General features: G+C 55.3%; 1 non-coding gene across 1 annotated transcript; it reads right to left on the bottom strand.

Moving 5' to 3' along the window:
• Positions 1-6512: 6512 nt before the first annotated feature.
• On the bottom strand, positions 6513-6584 carry TRNAM-CAU (transfer RNA methionine (anticodon CAU)). The gene has a single exon. It is a non-coding gene; the product is annotated as a tRNA-Met (tRNA).

The following is a 6584-nucleotide window of genomic DNA, read 5'->3' as shown; positions in this document are numbered from 1 at the left end:
CTGTCCTGCTCCCCCCTTCGCTACGCTACTGGCTGGGAGCATGATCAAAAAGCCCCCATAATGCAGCACGGACCTTGCTCCTGTCCTCCGTCCCCCGCTCCCAGCTCCCCACCCCCAACCAGGACTAAACCCACCAAGACATTTTCAAACCCTCCCAGCAACAGAGGGTGAATTAAACACTGGAAAAGACCAGGACCAAAGGAGCCCCTTGCGGGGGGATTCCCCCTGACACTGTCCCCAGGGCAGCACTCTCCTGCAGCAGGGGGATCAGGGCACAGCAGAGGGCTGGGGCAGCGGCCAGGCTGGCTGGGAGAAGGCTACCTTCCGGCCTTGACGAGGGCAGCAGCTCCGGGCCCCCGGACACCCAGGGCGCGGGGTGGGGGCCGGGCGCTGCGCAGAGCCCGGGACCCGCCCGGCCCCAGGGTCTCTCTCACCTGGAGTCTCCGCTCAGCAGCCGCCGCCAGCAGCGCCCAGGGGTCTCTCGCCGGAGGAGGCGCCCCCGGCCGGGCCCGCGGGGGCTAAGGCCGGGCCCCCCACCCCGAGCCCGCTGGGGAAGCGGCAGCGGCCGCTCAGCCCCCGGCTCCCAGGGGAGCAGCAGCGCCCGGGCTCCCAGGAGCTGCCCCCGCGGGCCCCGGCGCCCTCGGCTCTTTGTTCTCCCCAACTCCTGCCTCCTTCCTCCCGGCACCCACCGCTCCCGGCGGCCCCAGCCCCTTCCTGTGCCCGTGCCGCGCCCGCCGGGGCTGGGGACTCGCCCCCCGCCCACTCCCCGGACAGCCCCGGGCTCTGCTGAGCTGGGCCCCCAACAAACCCACTCTCCTGTTGGTAATAGCTTATCTAAAGTGACCACTCTCCAGAAAACCTGGATTTGTGCTGGAAATGGCCCACCTTGATCATCATACACATTGTAAGGAGAGTGATCACTTTACATAAGCTATTACCAGCAGGAGAGTGGGCTGGGGGGTGAGAAAACCTTTTGTAGTGATAATCACCCATTTTTTCATGGTTTGTGTGTATAAAAACATCTTCTGTATTTTCCACAGCATGCATCCGATGAAGGGAGCTGTAGCTCACGAAAGCTCATGCTCAAATAAATTGGTTAGTCTCTAAGGTGCCACAAGTCCTCCTTTTCTTTTTAGGGTATACATTAAGCATTTAAAATAACGTTAAATATAAAAAATGTGTTTTGAATTTATAAGTGGGGCGGGGGGGTCTCACTGGGTGCCTTGCTTTGTGAACGGAGTCACCAATTCAAAAAGTTTGAGAAACTTTTTGGGTTACACAGGGAAAGGGGAGAGAGGGACACTGAAAAAAGCCTGAAATAACTGGGGAGAGGGGTTCCCAACTCCCAAATCTGCCCCGCTCCATTTGCTGCCCCATCCCTGGCCTGTACCTCCAGTGCCGAGGACCTCACAAATCCCCCTCTCTGCCAAAGACACTTGCACAGGTATTATCTTCCTGCCAGGCCCCTGCCTCACTGAATAATTGCATAAATGCATTGGTGCGCCTCCCCTCCCCCCTGCTTCTTTTTGCAACCCTTCTGCCAGTTGGAGTCGGCACCGACACGGCCCGGGTTCAATATCTAGGGGTTCCTTTTCAACAACACCACACAGAACCTGCTTGAGCCCCGACCCAGGAGCCTGGGACGATTCCACACCAGCCCTGGGTATCTCTAGAGGCGACACTCCCCACTGGCAAGCACCGAGTCGGAGGCGATGTCTACACTGCCAATGCCAATGACGGGTTCCTCTCGATAACGATCTACAGCAGTGCGGACTGACGCATGTTCATTTTCATTCTCCGAGTCAGGAAAACCATAAAAGCCTCTTCTTTTGTACTGGAACAGGCAAAAATAAGGTGACACTAAATGATGCTGATTGCTAAAAGCAGGTTTAGGGGGTGTATATTTTTGAAAAAAAAATCAATACAGATCCTTCTAACTAGCAGCGTGAGATAAAAAAAAGAACACAGAGAAACCTTGTCAGCAAAAACAAAAGGAGTACTTGTGGCACCTTAGAGACTAATCAATTTATTTGAGCATGAGCTTTCGTGAGCTACAGCTCACTTCATCGGATGCATACCGTGGAAACTGCAGCAGACATTATATATACACAGAGATCATGAAACAATACCTCCTCCCACCCCACTGTCCTGCTGGTAATAGCTTATCTAAAGTGATCATCAAGTTGGGCCATTTCCAGCACAAATCCAGGTTTTCTCACCCTCCATCCCCCCACACACAAACTCACTCTCCTGCTGGTAATAGCCCATCCAAAGTGACAACTCTCTTCACAATGTGTATGATAATCAAGGTGGGCCATTTCCTGCACAAATCCAGGTTCTCTCACCCCCTCACCCCGCTCCAAAAACCACACACACAAACTCACTCTCCTGCTGGTAATAGCTTATCCAAAGTGACCACTCTCCCTACAATGTGCATGATAATCAAGGTGGGCCATTTCCAGCACAAATCCAGGTTTTCTCACCCCCCCACCCCCATGCACACACAAACTCACTCTCCTGCTGGTAATAGCTCATCCAAAGTGACCACTCTCCCTTCATCCGATGAAGTGAGCTGTAGCTCACAAAAGCTCATGCTCAAATAAATTGGTTAGTCTCTAAGGTGCCACAAGTACTCCTTTTCCTTTTGCAAATGCAGACTAACATGGCTGTTACTCTGAAACACTCTCCCTACAACGTGCATGATAATCAAGGTGTGTCATTTCCAGCACAAATCCAGGCTTTCTCACACCCTCCCTTTTTTTTCCCGGGGACACACAAACACACACAAACTCACTCTCCTGCTGGCAATAGCTCATCCAAACTGACCACTCTCCAAGTTTAAATCCAAGTTTAACCAGAACGTCTGGGGGGGGGTAGGAAAAAACAAGGGGAAATAGGCTACCTTGCATAATGACTTAGCCACTCCCAGTCTCTATTTAAGCCTAAATTAATAGTATCCAATTTGCAAATGAATTCCAATTCAGCAGTTTCTCGCTGGAGTCTGGATTTGAAGTTTTTTTGTTTTAAGATAGCGACCTTCATGTCTGTGATTGCGTGACCAGAGAGATTGAAGTGTTCTCCGACTGGTTTATGAATGTTATAATTCTTGACATCTGATTTGTGTCCATTTATTCTTTTACGTAGAGACTGTCCAGTTTGACCAATGTACATGGCAGAGGGGCATTGCTGGCACATATCACATTGGTGGATGTGCAGGTGAACGGGCCTCTGATAGTGTGGCTAATGTTATTAGGCCCTGTGATGGTGTCCCCTGAATAGATATGTGGGCACAGTTGGCAACGGGCTTTGTTGCAAGGATAGGTTCCTGGGTTAGTGGTTCTATTGTGTGGTATGTGGTTGTTGGTGAGTATTTGCTTCAGGTTGCGGGGGGGGGAGTGAGAAAGCCTGGATTTGTGCTGGAAATGGCCCACCTTGATTACCATGCACATTGTAGGGAGAGTGGTCACTTTGGATGAGCTATTACCAGCAGGAGAGTGAGTTTGTGTGTGTATGGGGGTGGAGGGGGGTGAGAAAACCTGGATTTGTGCTGGACATGGCCCACCTTGATTATCATACACATTGTGAAGAGAGTTGTCACTTTGGATGGGCTATTACCAGCAGGAGAGTGAGTTTGTGTGTGGGGGGATGGAGGGTGAGAAAACCTGGATTTGTGCTGGAAATGGCCCAACTTGATGATCACTTTAGATAAGCTATTACCAGCAGGACAGTGGGGTGGGAGGAGGTATTGTTTCATGATCTCTGTGTGTATATAATGTCTGCTGCAGTTTCCACGGTATGCATCCGATGAAGTGAGCTGTAGCTCACGAAAGCTCATGCTCAAATAAATTGGTTAGTCTCTAAGGTGCCACAAGTATTCCTTTTCTTTTTGCGAATACAGACTAACACGGCTGTTACTCTGAAACTTGTCAGCAAAGGCTAATGTCCTAAATGGGAACTCAGCAGCGGTTTGTAACTGGGGGAGCATGCAATCTGAATGTGTATGACCCGACCCCGTACCCCATCCCCACATCGCAGTAGGGCTTGACACTCTCTCTCTATGCATCGGTGTGATGGCTGAGTGGTTAACCAAGCAGTGACAACCCAAAGAGGTTCCCTGAGCATAGGCGCTGTCTTCTACTGGCACTGGTGGATGCTCGACCCCCCGCTGCCCGCAGCCCTGCCCTGACTCCACCCCTGCCCTGCCCCCTCCCACTCTCATTCCAACCCCTTCCCCAAAGCCCCCTCCCCAACTCCACCCCCTGCCCGCCCCTATTCCGACTCCTTCCCCAAATCCCTGCCCCAGCCCCGCCTCTTCCCTGCCTCCTCTCCTGAGCGCACCACATTCCCGCTCCTCCCCGCTCCCTCCCAGAGCTTGTTACAGCTGTTCGGCAGTGGCAATCACTGGGAGGTAGGCAGAGGAGCGGGGATGCAGTGCCCTCAGGGGAGGAGGCAGAGGCGGAGGTAAGGTGGGGCAAGGCGGGGAGCTTGGCTGCTGGTGGGTGCAGAGCACCCACTAATTTTTCCCCATGGGTGCTCCAGCCCCTGAGCACCCATGGAGTCGGCGCTTATGTCCCTGCACACAATATTTTAAAATTCAGAACATTTAATTTGTCAATAAATAAATGTGGAGGCTCCAGCATGGCAGTGAGGAGCACAGGCTACTGGATGCACAAGGGTGGTATATCACCCTGTAGCCCCCTCTCCCCTTCTGGGACACAGACTCGGTGGTGAGGCTGCACCTCTCTGCCCAAAACGACTCCCCAGAACTGTTCAGGAGCGGTGCATGACCACTCTTGTGTCCTCCCTTTGCTTCGCCATCAGAAAGTCATTTTTCTGCAGGGAAGCAAAGAAATCTGTGGGGGACATGAATTCTGCGCGTGTGCATTGGCACCGAATTCCCCCAAGAATAAAGTTTGAATCTTGCAGATGGCTTGCAGAATATGAATCAAGATGCCTCTGTCCAGGAAATGCCATCCTGCTCTTCCAGGAAAAAAGACCCTGCTGCAAAAGAAATTATGTGACTGGAATCATAGTTAAGGCTACGATTTAATCCTGGGTATTTTTAGTAAAAGTCATGGACAGGTCATGGGCAAGAAACAAAAAATCATGACCTCCAACCTATACCATAATTACCCCTGTTTGAATCTTGGTGGGGGGGAAGGTGGAGGGCCCCCAGCAACAGCTGCTGTGGGGGGAAAGCCCCGGGGGGCCCACTGTGCCGCTGGGGAGGGGGAAGCCCCAGGCGCCCACTGTCACTCTGGCCATTGCTGGGGGGGAATCCCTGGGGGCCCACTGCAGCTCTGGCTGCCCTGGGACAGCTGCCAGGAGCCACTGAGTTGTGGCTGCACCTTCCACCCCCAGGACCGCTGCTCAGTTGGTCCCTGGGGACAGCCACATTGTCCGCCGCTTAGGCAGTCCCCGGAGCCAGCTGCCCAGGGCCGTTCCAGCAGCGGCTGGTGTGGCTGTCCCCAGGGCCACCTGAGGAGCTGGCCCTGGGTGATTTAAAAGGGCCCGGGGGCCCCCCGCCGCCACTACCAGCAGCGCAGCGGGGCGAAAGCGGCTTCCTGCCCGTCCTCGCTCCGCACCAGCCACAGGAGTGTCTGGCATGTCCCTGCAGCCCCTGCGGGGGGGTGTCTCTCACACGCTGCCCACACCCTGGGCACCAACGCTGCCATTGGAACTGCGGCAGGGGTGGTGTCTGTGGGTAGTGGTGCCCGGAGACCCCCCTGCCCGCCCCACCCAGGAGCTGATGCCAGATGGGGGTGCAGGTCACTTTCAGGAGCTGCCCAAGATAAGTGCCACACCCCAATCCTCTGCCCCAGGCCAGATCCCCCACCCCGCCCACACCCAAACTCCCTCCCAGAGCCCGCCACCGCCTCCCCCTGCCCCCCAACCCCTTGCCCCAGCCCAGAGCCTGCACCCAAACTCCCTCCCAGGGTCCGCCCCCCAACCCCCTGCCCCAGCCCAGAGCCCGCACCTCATGCACCCAAATTCCCTCCCAGAGCCTGCCAACCCCGCCCCCCCCGCACCCCAACACCCTGTCCCAGCCCCAGCCCAGAGCCTGCACACAAACTCCATCCCAGGGTCTGCCCTCTGCCCCCCAGCCCCCTGCCCCAGCCCAGAGCTTGCACCTCATGCACCCACACTCCCTCCCAGAGCCCGCACCCCGTCCTGCATCCCTGCCCCAGCCCAGAGCCCACACCCAGCACCCAAACTCCCTCCCAGAGCTTGCACCCCCTCCTGCACCCAAACTCCCTCCCAGAGCCTTAGGCGGGTGGGGGGCGGGCAGGACTTGTTCTGGGCACCACCAAAAGTTCTATAAACCTGACAGCCCTGAGCCAGAGCCAGTCATTGCACATCTCTCTCCTTACGGGAGGGGACTCTGTGCGATGGGGAGCTGCTGGGGCTTTATTCCTTCCTTTAACCGCTGTGGAAGGGTAAAGGGGGAGAGAATTGGTTCCTGTTTCCCAGGAGGAAGAAAGACAGGCAGGCTGAATGTAATAAAACCAAGCTAGCAGAGGATGGTTTCGATCCATCGACCTCTGGGTTATGGGCCCAGCACGCTCCCGCTGCGCCACTCTGCT

Source organism: Lepidochelys kempii, chromosome 28 (assembly GCF_965140285.1).
Source record: "Lepidochelys kempii isolate rLepKem1 chromosome 28, rLepKem1.hap1, whole genome shotgun sequence".
Classification (NCBI taxonomy): domain Eukaryota; kingdom Metazoa; phylum Chordata; order Testudines; family Cheloniidae; genus Lepidochelys; species Lepidochelys kempii.
The sequence above is the reverse complement of the archived record's forward strand: the minus strand, read 5'-3'. Positions and strand labels throughout refer to the sequence as shown.